This window comes from Castor canadensis, chromosome 14 (assembly GCF_047511655.1).
Source record: "Castor canadensis chromosome 14, mCasCan1.hap1v2, whole genome shotgun sequence".
Taxonomy (NCBI): Eukaryota; Metazoa; Chordata; class Mammalia; order Rodentia; family Castoridae; genus Castor; species Castor canadensis.
Window position 1 is genome coordinate 56141099 of NC_133399.1, and position 18552 is coordinate 56159650.

At 45.0% G+C, this 18552-nt stretch overlaps 1 pseudogene; it reads left to right on the forward strand.

Annotated features, from left to right (window-relative positions):
* Positions 1-15359: 15359 nt before the first annotated feature.
* LOC141417136 (small nucleolar RNA SNORA48) lies at positions 15360-15503 on the forward strand (annotated as a pseudogene).
* Positions 15504-18552: the final 3049 nt, after the last annotated feature.

Genomic DNA, 18552 nt, shown 5'->3' on the forward strand with positions numbered 1-18552 from the left:
CTCAATGCCTCCAGTCAGCAGCTGTGGGGAAGGCCAGGTAGGTGGACTGCCAGGATGGAAGCAAAGCGAGGCAATGTCTTCCTCTGCTATGGAAGTGAATTAAATCCTACTAAAGACAGAGGAGATCAGCTGCTGGGGAAGGAACCCACCCTAAGGTTGTTACTGATAAGACTTGAGGGTCGCTTGGCTCCCACCAGAGAATCTAAGGTACTCTGCAGAATGTTGAGAGGAAGATTGTCACACAGAATTGACTAATGAGACATAAGCTACAATCAAATGAACTGTAAAACATCCATCACCAAATCCTGCTTTAATGGCAGAAGACTTCAATGGTGATAAAGAATAAGAGACCCAAGCAGAGGAGACTAAGACATATCAGACAATACCTGTTAGATGCAATTTCAAGTGGCTGAAATGCGTATCATAGGCAGAAGACTCCATACCCTGGAAAATGCGGCTTCATCAAGTGTTCCTTACTTGACAACATGTCCATTAAGAGCTCTCTGCTCCATTTGTTCTATGAGTCTGAGGCACAGTCTGGTACCTTCTTATCTTTATCGAATCCTTTCTCTTACTGCATCACATAATTCACTTATTTCCCATCTTCCACATCTTTGATTACCTATTATCCTACTTGGACTAGCCACCCTCCACCTCCATGCTCACAAAACTTCACACTGCCTCAATATTGTTTTTTTCTTTTTTGCAGTATTGGGGTTTGAACTCAGGGCCTCACACTTGCTTAAGCAGGCGCTCTACCACTTGAGCCACTCCGCCAGCCCATCTCCACACTTCCTTCAAGACACAACCCTAAGACTATCTCTTCCTTTGATTCCTACTCTGTCCCCACACTTCCTTCTGGAGGGTTCTGTCCATCCCCTGCATTCTCTTACCATTGTTTCTGTATCTTTCTTAATGAAAATTCTCACTTGCATTGTATTTATGTGCAAGGAAGCTTCTTGAGGACATAACCTATGTGTGATTTCTATTCGCTGTAGTGTATACCACTATACCACTGTATCCACTATAGTGTTTGGCATGGTGCCTCATGCATAAGTAAAGACTCAGAAGCTGTTTACTGAGCAAGACCTTTAATTTTATTGTGGGGTGAACCTACCCACCAATTATTAAAGCTGGTAACAACCTGAATGAGTTAGTATGCTGAATATTTTTCTTCCAGTGCAAGGAATCTGGTCAGTACCTTGTGAATCTATAATTATGCATTCACCCCGAAAATATGTGTTTGTCCTTAGATGAACCAATAAAATTTAATGTATAAACCTGTGAAATGGAGACCCAGAGAGATCCCAGACTTTGCTAAGCCCACTTGGTAAGCTCATCACATAAAAACACCATAAGGCACATCATAAGACAGAATGCTTGCAGCTAACCTTCTGAGCCAGAATCTTCCTCAGAAGTTCTGCACTAAATGCAAGCACCTCAATTAGATGAGGGAAGTCCGCGTTAATGTTTTCTGTGCACACTTCAAAATGATTAAGCACAGAGTCTACCTAGGCAGGGGATTCCAGACATCTAAGTGTGGTCTCGCATTGAATATCAAATGTCTTGTCTGGCTATAATATTTGCCTCTGTCGGCTTTAATTTCCACTCTGCTGAGGAGTAGGAAAGGTGAGGCTGAACGGCCAACATTGCAAAGCAGAATTGTCTGCCATCTAAGAGGAAAGGTAGTATGTCCCTCTGCAAAGAGAACCGACTCAGTGCTCCTCCTCACAATGCCTGAGGCCCAAAGAATGATGGGAGAACTCCAGCAGAGAGTGGCAGATTCCCTACCTCCTGCCTGGAGACCATGGCAGCCCCAGAACATCTCCACTGAAAAGCCTGGCAGGGCCTGCAGCAGTCATTGCTATACCTGCTCCAGTCTCCAGCCCTCATGGCCCAGGGCTGGGTATGTGCTGTTAGTACTTGTGCCATGCCTGAAGAGGAGGGGCTCAGCCTGCCTCATCCTGTCTTTGAACTTGGATTTGAACCTGTAAGTCTAAAAGTGGTCTCAGAATGGGGAAGGAAGCTGATGGTGTTCCATCCATTTCCCCTTAGTCTACTCCAAAGATCACCTGCAGTTTTGGTGGGCATGTCTTCTATGCTCTAGTGACTTGCATATTTGTTTTTTTTAGGCTGCAGAACAAATTACCACTGATGCAACAATTTAAAGCAGTATGCATTTAGTATCTTATAGTTGCGGTGGGTCAGTCAGGTCACAGCGTCCGCTGGGATTGCAATTCTATCTGAGGATCAGCGTCTTCTTCCAAACTTTCTGGTTGTTGGAAGAATCCAGTTCCCTGTGGTGAGCCTGACGTTGCCATTTTTTTTTTTCTGGCTGTTAGTGAGGGTCACTTTCAGCTCCTGAAGATGCCCTTCAGGACCTTGTCATGTGGCCCTCTTTGCATCATGCCTGCAGAAGGGCATCCTGCTACTTCTAGTCTCTTAAAGACTCGCCAGATTAGTCAGAAATGCCCAGGATAATCTTTCTTTTGACAAAGTACAAGCCAACTGATTAGGAACCTTCATTTCACCTGCAAAAACTCTTCTGCCACATGTTGTAATGTGATTGATAGCCCGTTACATCCACAGTCCAGGCCACACACAATGGGTGGTTTATACATAGTGTGTCCTTTGGGGGTGGGAATCTTGGCTACTATCTTAAAATTCTGACCGCTGGTTTCTTAACCCAAATTTGAGGTGTCTTTGCTGAAAGAATTCTCTGGCCACAGGAGCACCGGGGAGACAGTAAGTGTAAGGAATTTAACACCACCAGGGGGCACTGTCAACCAATGGGGGAGAGGGAAGAGAGTTGGTGAATAAACACTCCGGCCTCCAGGCCCAAACTGCAGGGGTTCCACAGGTCAGGTCTGGCTACTCCCCCAACAAAAAAGAGATGAAGAAGGTTGCATGGGCAGCACTTCACCCCATCTTCAACCATCTTCAGGGTATGCACATGAGCTTTAGGTTTTAAGAGACAAAGAATTTGGGCATGGGTGAAAGGCATGCATAATGATTGAAGAGTCCCAGTCACAGGTGTGGCCTGGTTGATCAATTAGCTCAGTCCTTGTTTTGTGAAGGGTTTTAAAAAGTTATTATTGTTATCTCTTGATGGATGCAATCTAGTCAGGATAAGCAAGTCATTCATTGTTGCCTGGCTGGTGGTCTGTCCTGAGAAGACCTGCTGTTCCCTTTTTAGGGGTAGTTTCCTCCATCCCTCCTTGAAAACAAGTTATCTATTAGTCCTGTCCTTCCTGGATTCCAAAGTGACTGCAACATGAATGACTTGGAACAATAACATTAAAAAACAGAGATAGAGATGTCAAGCTTCTCCTGTTCTCAGTGAATCCGTGGGCCCAAGTAATGAGTCAGTGCTTTTCAGCAAAAGCTGTTTAAGCACCTGTTATGGTCCTTAGGCAAGACAATTCTGAGATGCATTTCACCCAGTCTCACAAAGACTGCCTAAAGGAATTGGACTCCAGTTCCAGTGTAGGCACCTTCCCATCAATATGTCCCTTGAAGTTTCCCTTGCCTCTCTCAATTCTCCACGCCCACTACACTTCCTGGAATTCTCTCCTTAAGAACTCTTGTTTCCAAATTATTGTCTCAGAATTTCCTATGGGAGAAGCCCATATAAAGCTGGATTTGAACTTCACTCCTTGCATCCATTTTGCCTTTCTCGAAGCAGCCCTGCTATAACTTTTTCATTCTGCTTAGGTCTCAGCCTCTTCATCTCTGTTACTGGAGAAGGGAAGGGACAAGGTGGTCCCTCAGCTCTCCAGTTTCTGTCCAATTCATAGGAATTTGAGTTCCATGATGGAAAAGCATTTTGAGGGGTATCCCAAAAATGGAGAGTCTCACAAGGTAGAAGTTTAGCAAGGATTTATTTTAGTAAAATAGGAGAAATAGTAAGAAATAGGAAAGGTAGAGAAAAAACATCTGCTTCTCATGCAGGAAATGGGAGTAAGAAGACTCAAAATGGTGGTTCTTATCTGGGTTCTATACTTTCTGAGCTGGGCAAATCATGTAGTCATGTCATCTAGCAACCCCAAATCATCAGAGACAATGGGTTCTTAGTGGGTCTGTTACCCAAAACATGGTGAAATGAGTCTTGTTATTATTCAAAAGCATGAAAATGTAGTCTAGACTTACCCAAAACACAGGGAGAATAGTGTGATTTTTAGGACTTCCATTTGCCAGACAGGACCTTTAATTTTCTATCTTTCTATCTATTCAAAGAGTTTGAAACGTCTTAACATCTACAAGATGGCAGACTTGCCCTTTGCTCTCTATCTCCCTGTTCTTTTAATTTATTTAAAAAGAGAAGGAGGAAGAAGGGTAGCTTGCTGCTCTGATTTTTCAGTTTTACTTCCCAGTTCTGTTTTAATTTCGAGTCTGGCACTTTTAGTATTTATTATTCTTAATTTCTCTGTCACCTCATTTATTTATCTTGCCTCAACCCCACCCCAGGCCTTCTGGTGAAATGTCCCAGCTTGTCTGTCTCAACCTAGAAGATAGAGGCTGCTTCTACTTCCCTGCCTTTTCCCTTGGGATTTCCTTTCCCACCCACCCTTCATCCTCCTTGCCTGCAGTGCAGAGAAAAGGGCCCCTTTCCTGGCAAGTCTTAGCTTTACCCTTCTCCTCTACTGTGGGACCTACTCTTGGCTGCCCCTTTTTTTCTTTTTAATTCCTCTCAAGCTAGAGGCGCTTCTCTTTTCTACCAATATAAAGGCTTAGGTCTTCCCTGAACTAATTCTTTTTGTTGTTGTTGTTCAGAAACATCTAAGCCTCCTGCCCTCAAAATGAGGTAAGTGCCCTAGCCTGCCCTAGTACTGGTCATGAACTTACCACCTATGCTGGGCTGCTTCTGTCTCCCTCCTCCACTTCCTCAAGCACACCCATCTGAGTGCAGGCCCTGCAGTCTCCCTCAGTGCTGGTCTCTTGCCTTCTGTTTTCTTTGTAGGATTCTGAACTCCTGCTCTTTATTGAAATTCTTTCCTGTCTTGGTTTTCATTGAAGGACATTTTTTCCAGCTCCTTTCTTTTCCAGACAAGTCTTTTTAATTTCCTTGCTTTCTTTCTTCACCCTGTCCTGCATGTCTACATTGCCATCTCTGTAGTCTCTCTTTGTCTGTTCTCATCCAATCAGCCTCACATTCCCCAAACCTACCTGACACCGTGCTCCTCCTTGCTTGTGCTTCTCATGGCTGAAACTGCTTTACACCCTCCTTCCCCTTGTGACTCCATTCTTTCCTGAGTCAGGCAGGATTTAATTAGCACTAATCCATAATTGGAGAAATGTGACATGAAGGCAAGCATGCTATCAAAAAGCTTTGGTGTTTTCTCCATTGGAGATGAGATTCCAGTTGGTTTCTGTGACCAGGGCTCCACCCTGTCCCTCTAGGAGTATAGAGACAATAATGGCTAAGCCCATCGAGCAGAGCTGCCAGGCCAGGTTGGGACTTCTTGCAAATTTCTTGATTTCATCCTTATGTTGGTCATGTGGAATAAGAAATCTTTTCCCCATATTTTACAAATAAATAAAGTAGGAACTGGAAGCATTAAATATTGACCCCAGTGGGCTTCCATCCCTGACAGCCTTTTCTTTTGTTGTCTACACCACCTTTCTTCCACCCCACCCTCTGTACCATCTCTAATTCTCTCCTAAGCTAAATGCTTATTTTTTTACTCCCTGGCACTCAGATGTGCCATAGGCTTCCAGATGGTTCAAAAATAGGCTTTGAATCTGCCCCATTCCACTGGTCTCTGTTTCCTTTCTGACCTGTCCTCCACACTGCCAAGATAGTTGGTCTTGGTGCCCTCCCTTGGCACCATGCTAACCTCCCCATAGTCCCTGACCATAGCTTCACCCTGTCTACCTTCAACCCTATTTCCACCGCAAGGTCTGCACAGCCACCCCAGTTCTTCTCTCTCTCGTGAACATATCATGCACTCATATGCCCATGAATTTTGTACAAGCTCTTCTTTCTACAGATAACGCTCAGTCCCACTCCCAGATTCCTTTTAACCCCTCAAAACCCAGCTTTCATGTTCCCTCTTTGGACAGTCTTTTCTGCTCCCCCATTTCCACTGAGTCCCCATCTGTTAAGACATGAATGTTGTCCCCATTGTGATCTCCTTGCAAATGGAGACTCCTCTAACCTATTATTGACCCTCTAGTGCCCAGTATGTGCCATCATACTGTGCCTCTGCACAGGTGCTGATATGAGATCCACTCAAATTTTGCTCACAGAGTACTTAATTGGATCACAATAAGACTAGGGGAAAAGTGATAAAGAGAAGGGTGTGAATGCAGAAGTCAGGCTGTGCTCCACCAGCGAATGCTGGAAAGACAGGTTCATTATTCCCTGTACAAGTCTGCAGAGGCAACCACAACAAAGTCCCCAGGCTAAGTGACTTAAATGACAGTTCTAGAGGCTAAATGTTGCAGGGTTCATTTCTCCTGATGCGTCTCTCTTCAGTTTATAGAGGTTGTCATCTCCCTGTGTCATCGCATGGTCTTCCTTCTGTATGTGTCTTAACTCTGATAAGGACACCAGTCATGTTTGGCTAGAGAGGGCCCACCTTAATGACCATCTCCAAGTAAAATTGCATCTCGAGGTACTGGGACGTGAATTAGGGTGGTGGTGTCATGACTATCCTATGACATTCCCATTTGGCAGATGTGAAAGTGATGAGGGTCCAATGGGCGGCCTTCTGATCATTGCTGTATGCTTTCAGTAGGGGTGTAGCCTTACCATCCCACCCCCTTGCCTTCCTAAAAGGCTCAAGACTTCCCAACAGGTCCACCCAGTTATACCCATGATTTCTCCATACCCTACCACCACCAGACAGGTGTGTCCATCTCCTCCCAACCATCTTGCTTTGGATAAATGGAGTTCCTGAGGATGCCTTGCTGGCTACATTCCTGTGGAAAAGCACTGTTTCCCTTCAAAGGTCTTCACGAGTGTAACCTCTTCAAGGTTCTCTTCATCTCACTGTGGGTAGCCCTCAGTGACCACCAGCCCAGCCCTGATCCATCTCACCCTCCCTTTTGTTCTGAAGTCATATTCATGCTCGCTAATCCTTGCCCAGGTGTACTCTTGTCAGTCCAGGAATGTTGTTGGCTCTTTGAAAACAGACACTGGGCTTTCCACTTTTTTTCACAGCCCCTCACTCAGAGTCAGACCCACATGAGGCTCTCTGTAAAACACTGAAACCAACCGAAAACCAAAATGCTTCAATTTCTAGACTCACATCAAAGAATTAAGAAAACAAAGTAAACTTTGGGAACAAGCTGTCAATTTTTCCCTCCTGCTCTTCTGAGAGTCTCTCCCTCCCCACAGTCCTAAAGGACCAAGTTGTGAACGGAGGGAGTTCTAGGCATGTCACAGAAGGAGCAAGCCTATTCTTCCATTTCTCCAACTCCCCCAACCTTTTCTTGCTGTCTCCATGCCCTGTTACCCCTGTGCCTACCTCATGCATACTTCCATGTTGACTGCACCCTGTTTGTCCTTCTTTCTGTCTAGACACATGGCAGCTCCTCCAGGGCATAGCAGGGATCATAGGGCATAAGGGCCAGTTGTCTTGTTTCCCTGAAAAAAGTATTGTCTGTCTTACAAAAGATGGGACATTACTGTCTCCAATTCTTTAACAAGCCATATGCCAATTTTATGCTCTTGGTGGCCTCTAAATGCCTAATGATGACATTTCACAAGAGGTCTCTGAAGCCCTAGCCTTGAAGAATGCCTTCTCTTGTAAAATAAATTAGGCAAACATTACCATTCTGTTTTACTTTTTGAGAATTTCCATTTTAATCATATATATTAAAGACTCTGAGAAGTCTTGCAATAAAGAAACCCGCTTACTCAGCCCAGCTTTCTCTATTTTGTGATTACATGCCCTACTTACCCTTCAAATCCCTCCTCTCTCATAACACAACTTTTAGTACCCTGGGGAATCATTTGGGACTCACGGGCTGACAAGTAGGGTAACAGGCAGCAAATGGCTGTGAGAGAGGAAAGGGAACCATCAGAAGGGACTCTGTGACAGCATGTACACAACTGTGGCAGAGGCAGCAGTGGCGTTGGCAGGCCCAGGCTATCTATCAGCTGTCTGTAGTTCTCAGGTCAATGTGTGAAATGGAAGGAGGACTCCCAGACCACGTGCCTGAAGTGTGGGATGCTGAGAGCAGGGTGACGTGCCCTGAGTGCAACAAGAGCTGGGCTGGGAGGCATTGCTGCACTCCCTCCCTTCATGTCCTTCTCTCCCTGACACACAGCCCTCTCTGGGTGTAGAGGTCTCAGAGCATAGCCACAGTCAGCAGAAAGCCTTGCCCCTGAAGCAGCAGTTAGGTGATGCAGTGGGAGACAGAAGCAGCTCCTGGCTTTGGTTTTCTGTCAGAAGGCTGTCAGGGCATATCAATAGGTCTGTGTTCGTCTGATGAAATTTCTACCTGTGGCCTCAGGAAAGAGCCTGGGAGAGGCAAACATGGAAAGCACTTGAGTTCTCTGCTGTGGTTTTGTGTGCCTACTCTCCTGAATCTGCCGAATGTGTCAGCTGCGCTCTAGGAAGGGATGGGGACTCAGTGTCCCCAGGGGACAGTGGCTGTCAAGCCACCACTGAGGCCACCATAGTGCCCTCCCAGCCCTGATCAGGCGGGGCAGTGTGGCCCGCTGTTGGGGTGGCTCTGTGTAGATCTCAGCCAGGGAAACCCCACCATGTCCACCTGCAGCCAGTCACTCTGCTGTCATGGAAGATAACTTGTGCTCACCACAGAAACAGCAGGGCTGGCAAAGCAGGGATTGCATTGCTGAGATGGAAAAGGTCATCGGGAATCCAGCTGAGTTGCAATTTGGGAGATAGATTTCCCTCTCTTTCCTATATGTCACAATTAATCCAGAAGCCCTGAACAGTGTATGTGGTGAACAGGTCCAAAAGAGAGGTGGGAAGCGCCAGCCTCACTGAGTGCCTCGCTAGGCCTCTCCTCTCAGGTTGGTGCTCTGGTGCTCCTGCTGGCTGTGGACATGTCAGTACCTTGGTTACAGAGATAGGAGGTAGCAGGGTGTACAGCACAGATAAAAACATGAACAGTCTGCTCTCCCTTCCTGCTGCACCTGCTTTTATGTCACCCACAGTAGCCCTTTGCTGTTTGTCTCCCAGATGTGGGACAAGGGTGGCAAGTGGGAAAGAAATGTCTTCCTGTGCAGTGACCCACTGGGGATTGCTTGCCAAGGAAAAGGGTGCAGTGGAAACCATGTGGCTTTGGATTCTGACAGAGAGAAGGAGGTCCAAATCTTGTTTTCATGGCTCACTAGTTTTTCACAGGTTATTAATTCCTAAGAATTTCAGTTTCTTTGCGCTCACTTAACAAAAACACAATGTATTTAAATCCATACCAAGGTGTATGCTACATGCTAGAAGTAAGCCAGTGAGAAAGACACAAAGTCTCCTCTTAGGATGTTTATTTGCTAATGCAGGAGCATAAACACGACATTGACCCTCTCTATCCATGGTTTCTACATCGCTGGATTCAACCAGACAAGGACTGAAGATATTCAGAAAACATTGCACCTGTACTGAACCTGTACAGAGTATTTTCCTGTCATTATTCCCCAAGCAATACAGCACAGCAATTTTACATAGCATTTACAATGCATTAGGTGTGATAAGTAACCAAGAGATGATTTAAGGATGTGAGGGCAATCTGGGTACAACATCTGTCACCCCATTGATTGCCAGGGCTGATTTGACTGATCTGACTGGCAAGGCGGGTGTCCTCTTCTTCCCTCATGGCTTCATGTGCATCCTTCCTGAAGCTGTGTGCTCAGTTGAAGAGGAGGACCATCCCAGATAGAGGAGAACTGATCTTTGGTCAAGTGGCTGAGCTCCTGTGCTAGAACCTCCAAAGAAGCTCTCAAGAGATGACTTAAAGTGTATGGGAGGAGCCGGGTGCTGGTGTCTCACACCTGTAATCCTAGCTATTTGGGAGGCTGAGATCAGGAGGATGGCAGTTCTAGGCCAGCCCTGGGGAAAATGATCATGAGCCCTCATCTCAATGTAAAACACCTGGATGTGGTGATGTGTCTGTCACCACAGCAGTGGCTGGAAGTTTAAAATAGGAGGCAAAAAGCGAGACCCTATCTCCAAAATAACCAGAGCAAAAAGGTCTGGAGGTGTGGCTCAAGTAGTTGAGTGCCTATCTAGCAAGTGTAAAAATGTAAATCACTGAGTTCACACCACAGACTGCTAAGAAAAGAAAAAGAAAGGAAAATTCTGCACTGTAAGGGACTTGTGCATCCATGGACTTTGTTATCTGGAACCAGTCCCCAGCAGGGTAGTGGGACAAGTGTAGCATGCATCAGGGAGCAGCAATACCATGAAAGAAAATAAACTAGGGTAAGTGAATAGAGAGTGAAAATGTTATGTAGGGGGCGATATTTTTCCTAAAGGATGGTCTAGAGAAGCATCTTTGATAGGTGATGCATGAATAGAAACTAGAAGAAAATGAGGTGGCATATTGATATCCACCACAGGCAAGAGTAAGTTCAAAGCTGCCGGTAGAAGAGTGCCTGGCAAGTTCAAAAACCATGAAGATGCTGAGTTCAGTGGACTACATGTTGATGTCCTCTCAAAGTTCATGTGGGGCCTTTTCTGGGTGATTAGGAATGGGATGAGTGCCCTTACAAAACAGATACCAGGAAGATCCCTGGCCCCTCTTGCCATATGAGATTATAGATGTCTGTGAACCAGGAAGTGGTTCCCCATGAGACACTGAAGCTGCCTACACACTGGTCTTGGGATTCCCTGCCTCTAGAACGTCAAGAAATAAAATTCTTTTGTTTATAAGCCACCTAGTCTAAGAAATTCTGATACAGCAGCCCAAATAGATTAAGATACTCAACCTTTCCTGGTGGAAAAATGGAAGAAAAGAGGAGGAAGAGATTGTGTAAGGGGGTATATGAGTGTATAAGCACATGCATGGACTTGTGTGTGTGTGTGTGTGTGTGTGTGTGTGTGCATACATGCGTGTGTGAGGAAGGATGACCAGGTCATGTGGACCTCACAGTTACTTTAAGTGAGGTACAAAACCACTGGAGGTTTGGATCTGGAAATGATGCATTTTAGAAAGCTCACCCGGGCTGCTGGGTGGCAAACAGATTTGCAGACTGCTAGGAGAGAAGTTGGAAGACCCTTGGGAGTTGCTGCATCTTCAGTAGAGATGGAGACAGCTTGGATTAGGACAGTGGTGGGTGTGGTAAGCAACAGGCAGGATGAGGCAGAAGAATCTATAGGACTGGCTGAAGGTGTGAATACTGACACAAAAAGATTATGTTCAAGAACTTGTCTTGAGCAACTGGTCAAATGGAACTGCCCTGGAGTTAAATGAAGAATACAGTAGGAAGAAGGTATTTAGGTTGTGGCAGGGGCTGAAAGCAAGAGTTTGGCTTGAGGTGTGTCAAGTCGCAGGTGTCCAACAGGCATCCATGTGGCAGTGTTTAGCTGGCAGTTGGATGGGAATCAAAAAGAGAGGCTGAGGCTAGGAGATAAAGTTGCAAATCATTACCCTGTCAATAATCTTTAAAGTCTTGGGATTGCATGGGAACATAAAGAAGGAAGCAAGGATTGAGAAGACAAATGTCTGTGGGTCGAGAGCCAGTGGCTCACACCTATAATCCTAACTACTTGGGAGGCTGAAATCAGGACAATTGTCGTTTGAGGCCAACCTGGTCAAATAGTTTGAGAGACGCCATCTCCAAATAATGAGAGCAAAATGGACTGGAGGTGTGGCTCAGGCAGTAGAGCGCCTGAGTGGCAAATGCTGAAGCCCTGAGTTCAGACTCTAGTCCCACCAAAAAAAAAAAAAAAGTCTGTGGGATACTCCAGCAGTGAGTAGTCAGAAAAATGAGAAGGAACAATCAAAGGAGCCTAGAAGGTATGCTTAGCCCAGAGCAAATGCTCTTGTAATCACTATCATCTTTCTGGCTGGGGTGCTGGAATAATAAAGTTTCGAGTAAAAATAGCCGAACTGCAAGAGGGTGCTCCTCCCCCATACGCCCCTGTTCTCCTTTGCTCTTTCCTCTCTGGTCACTGATTTCTATTACCTTCATAAAAACAAAAAAATAAAACAGGCAACATTACTATAGACATCCCACAACTTTGTTCAAAATATTCAAGAAAAACCAGGGTCTTTGGGAAGGCAATAGATTTACTAATTGTTGAATGTGGTTGTAACTGGAAGGGAAGGTTGGCAGCAGGTGGTGGCTTCTACCTTTTGCCAACTCAAGGAGGGATCTCAGGGCAGTTTTTTAATACCTCCCACACTGAAGGATGATGGATCATGACATTCAGGGAAAAGAGGACACTGACCACACTTCTCAAGTGACATCTCTATCATTTGTTTTTCCGGTTTCCAAAATATATGGATCCTATCCCCAATTACCAATATAAGTGAATAATTCTCCTGTTTTTCTTTTTTTCTCTTCTCCTCCTTCCCTCCCTCCCTTCCTTCATTCTTCTTTTCCTTTGATGGTACTGGGGTTTGGACTAGGGCTTTGTGTTTGCTAGGCAGGCATTCTATCACTTGAGTCATGCCCCCAGCCCCTGTCTTTCTTTTTCTTTCACGGACTCAGTCTGGTCTTGTATTTAGTCTACTGCTTCAGAGTCCAGAGTGCTGGGATTACAGGTTTGTACCACTACACTTGGCTCTCTTGTTTTTCTTTTTTTACATTTTAATTTTCATATTATTGTTGTACTTGGGGCACCTTGTAAAATTTACAAAATTCCTTATAAAATATCATAGTTGAATTCACCCCATCCATCATTCTCCTTTATTCCTCCTTCTCCTATTCCTGGAATAATAATTTCAACAGGTCTTTTCCATTTTCATACATGAGTACTTAGTATTTCCACCACATTCATCTTCCTACACCTTTTCCTCACATCCTCCCTCTCCCACTGGTACCAACCCCCACAAAGAACCTATTTTACCTTCCTGTTCTCTGTTTTTGATAAAAGACATTTTTGTTTATTTAATATAGCTATACAGGGAATTTCATTGTGACAGCTCCATGTATGTATGTATTATAATTTGAATTGGTTCATCCCCTCTATTTTTCTCCTTTTCTCTTGTTTTTCTTATGAGAATGTAGCTTACAAATTTTGGCTACTTTGGTCACTACAGTAGAGAGAGAGAAGTATCAGAACTACCATTTAGGGGTAAATGTCACATGTCCCACACGTCACCACCCCATAGGGTACCATAGGCTTCAGACCGCCTATGTAGCCTCAACAGATCACCATATTAGTTTGTTCCTTACATAGCCATTTTATTGGATTGCATTTTAAGAATCATGCCCTTGGCTTTAATTAAACATTCCTTGTAATATTAATGCAAAGTTCACAGACTAACTTGCAGAAGAACTGTTACCATAGACAACATCCAGGAAAGCCTTTTCTGAGGGCATTTTTTGAGTCTGCAGAATATTAATGAAAATTTCATTATAGGAAAAGAGTAGAGTTTGGGGATGGTACTTCCCTGACGGTTGTCTAAGAGGCCTCACCAACCAAAAAAAAAAAAAAAAGAATTCCTAGAAAGGGTGTAAATGATACAGCATTTCCCATTCCATTTCGTTGACCAGCAAGTTCCATTTTGGGCTTCATCTCTTGGGATTAGTTTCCACACCCCTCGCAGAAGATCTGTACACTTCATGCTCAGTTAGGTCAGTGCTATGGGCTGGGCGATGTAAGACACAGAGGAGTACCACATAAGCGATTATCAGTGGCCAGCAAGGGCTGCCCAGTGCGCAGTGGTCTCGAGTACTTGTATCCTGCTTGTATTAGTATTGACTTCTGCTATGTATGTTGGCAGGTGGTTCAGTTTCAGTACCCTTTTGTACCCAAAATTAAACTATTAAAACAACAATGTAGTGTTAGGAAAAAGATACTGAGGTAAGTCTGTTGTATTACTGCTTCAAGGTGGTGATGAGATATGACACCAGTTATTCCGAGGGCTTGCTGCCTACGAGGAGCACTGAGTATCCCTCTCGCTTCCCAAAGGGAAGGGGTCTGCTTCCACTTTCAGAAGCATGTGGCCTAAAGTTCAGTCTCTGGCTCTCAGAAAGCTCTGCAGGAATAGCTTGCTCATTCCTTTCAATGGCCACCATAGGTTTGTGTGTAGGCTGCACCCCTCCTCTCCAGGCAAGGTTAATGATTTAGAAGCCAATGGTTTTAGCTTACAGTGGGAATTGAACTATGTCTTGCTAATGCTTCCAAGGTGAAAGGAAGAGGGGATGAAGATAGCAGATGAAAGGGTAGATATGATTGCCTGTGGTCTGGGTCTCCCCTTGTTCTTGGGCTCCATCTTTAGCCAGGAGGAACAAGAAGATCATATAACAAGCACCTAAACTGGCCAGCTGGAATCAGCCTGAGGAGTTTGCAGATGAAAATATGTCCATGGTGAGATTGAAGGGAATACTTAGTAAATAAAGTTCAGCAGCCTGAAATAGTATCTGGAATTTCACTATTAGAACTAAGCCCTTTGACTCTTAGAAATTATTCCCACATTCAGGAGCCTTGGAAATAAAAATCCCCAAGACAGGTCATTCCCTGCTATCAACTAACACTACAGTTCAAGAGTAGAATGGAAGGCAGTGAGAGTGGGGAAAGTATGCCCCAAGGCCCCACACCAAGGCAGCTGGGTGGCTGTTAAGAAGAACCTCCAGGACCATGTTACTATGGGGGAGGGGTGAAGCATGGATCTTTGAGTTGGCGTACATATCTGCCCTCTTGTCATTTGGTAATTTGAGAGATGAAATATCCTGAGTTTAGATGTTCTATGGCCTGATCCCCAGGTGCAGGAATACACAGAGGGATGCACTTGATTTTGTGTGGAGTCCTTCTCTTCAGCTCACACCCCAGAGTGACATAGTCTGTATCTTCTGAGAAGACACAGAGAGTTCCCTAGACAGATGCCTGATGGCAAGTGAGATATAAAGAGGGCTTGAGTGTCTCTGATGGAGCCAGGACCAGAGGAGCATGGCAATGGAGAGGGGTCGTCTCCTCCCCTTTGCCTCTCCCAGTGTCAGGGTCCTCCAGAGAAACAGGACTGAGAGGATGCATATTCTTTTATTGACTTACTTTTTATGGGAATTGACTCATGTGATTATGGAGGCTGAAAAGTCCCACAATCTGCTGTCTGTGAGCTGCAGGATCAGGAAAGCCAGTGATGTAATTTGGTCTGGCTCCGAAGGCAGATGGTGGTGATGGGCCTAGAGTCTGATGTTAAGTCCTGGAGTCTCAAGACCCAACCCCCAGGAACACTCCAGGGAGAACAGAGATGTCCCAGCTCAAGAAGAGAGCAAAACCCCCTGGGAATGGGCAAAGAGACACCTCATTGGTGGTGTTGCTCTTGTATCGGTCAGGGGAAGAGTAGATGACAGTCTTTTGTTCATCCTAGCTTGATGCCTCGGTCAGTGGCCAAAGCTGTTTCATGCCTAGGGCACAAAAAAATTTTTTTTAAAAAAGAAGAGAGCAAATTTGCTTTTTGTTCAATTGGGCCCTCAAGGAATTGGATGCTCTGAGGGACTGAATTTTCTTTACTCAGTCTACTGATTTGTAAGGAATTAGACACTCCTAGAAACAACTTTGACTAGCTATCTGGACATTCCTTTGCCCAGTCAGGTTAATCTTCCCACCTGATCAAAGAGAGTTTCTCAGAATCCTTTTTGGAGTTCCATAAAGTCCCTGAGTAAGCAGATCAGGATTCTTCAGTGAAGCCTGGCTTAAAAGCAGCCATAGGCCTAAAGCAATGTCACCAAGCAGCTATGGACTGGAACCTCCAAAACCATGAGTCAAAATATATTTTCTTCTTTTTAAGTTGATTACCTCAGGTATTTTGTTACAGTAACATCTGATGGAGTCAGCAGGAAGATGTTTACAAACTTGGTGGAAACTAGATATTTACAGAACTTGCTTTGTACTATAGTGAGCGCTCTCAGGCACGCCCAAGTAACAGGTCCCTGGAGAGCAAGTGGTCTCACAAGTGCTCCCAAGGCTGATTGGGACTGTGCAGAAGCCATTTTAAAAGGACTCCAGGGATGTGGGTGGAGGGTTCGAGTGATCAGGTTTCCTGAGGCTCTTCACCACATCAGGAGTGGTAGAGAGCTGCTGCCAGAGGCAAGGCAGAACATCCAAGCGTCCATCTTTCCACATCCACCTTCTTTAGATGTTCTGTTTCTTGTAAGGACTACAACACTCCACTCACAGCAGGTACTCAACAACTTCCCACAGCACAGACAGACACTGAATTCACCTAAAAAGAGTCCTGATTGGGAATTGAAGGAGGAAAGGCACACACTTAGGGCTTTGCCTTTTCAGTTTGTCCAGGGCTATCTCCAAAACAGCTGACACTGACTTTATGTTATCCAAAGGGTGAGCAGAGTGACCCTACACAACCCAGGAATACTGAAATATTTAGAAACCCTAGTGCTTGTACAAGGAGAGAGCAGAACCCATTTCGGACGGGAAGTTCAATTATTCAGGGAGGTGAAGCGCTCTGGGTGTACTGGAAGGCAGGAGCAGTCAGGAGCCTGGCCTCTCCATGGGGCAGGGTAACTGGAGGTCGGTTTGCTGCCAGGTAACTTGTACTAGGGGTGCTGCCTGAAGAACTCATCGGCCCAGCCCTATCATTTGCTCTGCAGGTGACATGGGGTTTTTCCCAAAGCACTTGAACTCTGGCATGCTTTCTCCCCCGCACCAACAAAATTCGCAATTAAAATGGGAAAATAGCCTCTATCTTCTTACAGAATTTTTCTCTTGACTTGAGGCAGGTGCTTGTTGCAAACTTCCCTTTCAGCTGCTGTTGGGGTCTGGCACCATGAGTTCTGTGGATTTAAGGTGATTTTGCTCCGACTACATATGTAAACAAATGTGTACCCAGATATGCTGGTGGGATCCCCCTCTCTTTCTCTAGGAAACATGCTTGCCAGCAGTGTCAGGCTGGAGAGACATATTTTATTATTTCCAGAGTCCTATGGGGCAGCTGCTATACAGCATTATCCCAGCTGCCCACAGGCAGCCTGGAACAACGTGATGAAGATCCTCTTTCTAGCGCTGGTGACAATGGGGAGAGGTGGAGAACCCTGCTGCATTTTACATGGTTCCTAAGGGAAGAACTTCTGAAAAGACAGGCTCAAGTAGGGTTTAGGTTATTGTGGTTGAATATGGTTGGGCTGATTTGTTCCTTCAATAAACATTTATCTTACTGTGTGCCAGGTGTGTAAGGAGAGATGTATGTCTGCAATGGCTCTGCAGTTGTTTGGGTGAAGCAGCTGTATAAATTATTTCAAAACAGCATGAAAGTGCTAGAATTGTTTCCCTTTTGTCTTGAACTTGCAGGCTCAAGCAATTCTCCTTCCTCAGTCCCCCGAGTACCAGGTGTACTCACCTGGCCTCATTTATTCATTCATTCGTCACCCATAACAAATGCCTCAGATGTAGTGCACTGAGCAGCAAGCCATAGGAAACTGCTTTCTAGTGAAGAAAGGCACAGGGTAAGGCTGGTGTTGTGACTTCCCAGAAAGGAGGATGAACTCCAGCTCCTGAGACCAAGTTCACAGTGAATGCAGTGTGTGTTGTGTTTACTCCCCTGGGGACTACCACATCCCCATCCTTTTCAGAATTGCCTTTTCACCAGAAGTGTGAGGGTGGCCACTTTTCTTTCCATCTGTTGTGTCTCAGGGTCACTCAGAGGTTTCCTCTACCATCTGCAGGGCTGTCTGCCATGTGCTGGCCTTTCAGCCTGACTCCTGGGAGGAGAGAGCCACAGCAGGGACTCTACGGCAACTTGGCCTGATTCAGTCACTGAGTGAAGACAAGAGAAAGGTCAAGTTCCTGACTGCAGAGTTATCTAGTCTGGAAGTTCCAGTCCTGGATTCTAGTGAGTTTCTAATTCCACAGACCTCACAATCCCTCAGAGCCATTGTGACTAGATTGAGCAGATGTCCCCTCCAGGGTTCTGGCTTGGTTCTGATAACGAGACACTTGCCAAGTGTCAAGGAACAACCATCTTTTGGGGAGAAAGGACTCTGCCTTATCACAATAGAACCACACTAAGTGCTGGAAAGGTCCTTGGGACTCTGAACATGGCATCTTCAAGTATAATCACAGACAAATGGGGACAGGATGCAATGGGACACTTAGAGTGGAACATAATCTTTGTCTGATAAACATGTAAAAGATGTTCAACTGTACCAGTCATCAAGGAGATGCAAAGTATAAATCTGTAATTTGTTCATCCACTTGCTAGAAAGTTTTTTTTTTAAACTCTGCTGTTGAGAATGTAGAAAAAGGGTGTTTTCATCTATTGCTGCTGATAAAGATGTAAATTGGTGCAAACTTTCTGGAGGATAATTTGGCAATTTGTATATGAACAGTCTTAAAATCCTACACTTCGAGCCAGTAATTTTAGTTTTAGGACTTTATCCTAAGGCAATAATCAGATTTATGTACAAGATTTATGCCCAAGAATATTCATCTCAGCTATTAGTGTAATAGA